Raw genomic sequence first — 1,087 nt, 5'->3', positions numbered from 1 at the left:
CCACCCGGGACGCAGCTGCTCCCGCAGTCTCCTGCCAGGCAGCGGCGTTCGAGCTTTCGCGCCCAGCCAGAGTGGAGGCCCCGCCCTTAACGATTTGCACCAATCCGGAGGAGGCTTTCTACATGAGGCCACGCCCCCATCCTGTCCTACCAATTGAAGCTCCTTCGGCCAGCCGGTTGAATATAATCTGGGTTAGGTTGGCGGGTCGCGACTCCTCTTGTCAACTGAGGCAGGGGGAGGCTGGAGGTGTCCTGGCCGCCTGGCGGCCAGACCCTCTGGCCTTGAAAGACATTACCGTGCGAGTGGTGATCTTTGACCTTTGACCTTTACCGTAGCGCGGCAGCTCCCATCAAGCGCATTTTGAGGAGTAAGCCCTCCAGGCGGGAAGTGAGCCAGGAGAAGATTCCTGGGCACCTGAAGTCATCCCCGTGGGGATTTTCTCCAGGACCTCCTTTCCTGGAGCAGCTGGATCCCACCTGCTCTTTCTTGTACATGGCACTCACGCCACTGGACATCAAAAAAGAAAAGTTTTGTGGGCTGCTCAGATACCAAAGAATATCCTTGGATAACCTTTATTATTTTGTTTAAGGTTAATTCGAGTATGCAGAAAACACACACTCATCCCACTTCCATACTCTTTGGACAAGGCAGGAAAAAAAATAAAAGGTCGGGAGTCAGACTAATTCCAGACAGTTCTAATCCCTTGTCATTGTCCTGGTTACTATCTTTTTGCCCCTTCAGGTCCATTCTCTCTCTTTCCTTATCCTGCTCTGTCCAGGCAAGGCTGACTTCTCCCCACTGCATTATTCGAGCTCCCTTGCCCTCCAGATTCTTGTTGAGTCTAGCTACTGGAAGGTATTTACAAGATTACTGTAAGGAAGAGATGAGGGCACCAAGAAAGAAAGGTCACGTTTACCTCCCCCACTTCACCGGCCATGATCCTATCCACTGACAGGGTGACCAACTCATTCCAGTTTTCCCAGGACTTGCCCAGTTTTAGCATTGAAAGTCCCACCTCCCAGGAATCTCCTCAGTCCCAGGCAAACCAGGATGGTTAGTCACCCGATCCACTGGCCTTCTCTTCCAA

This window comes from Eubalaena glacialis, chromosome 3 (genome assembly GCF_028564815.1).
Source record: "Eubalaena glacialis isolate mEubGla1 chromosome 3, mEubGla1.1.hap2.+ XY, whole genome shotgun sequence".
NCBI classification, from domain to species: domain Eukaryota; kingdom Metazoa; phylum Chordata; class Mammalia; order Artiodactyla; family Balaenidae; genus Eubalaena; species Eubalaena glacialis.
The sequence above is the reverse complement of the archived record's forward strand: the minus strand, read 5'-3'. Positions refer to the sequence as shown.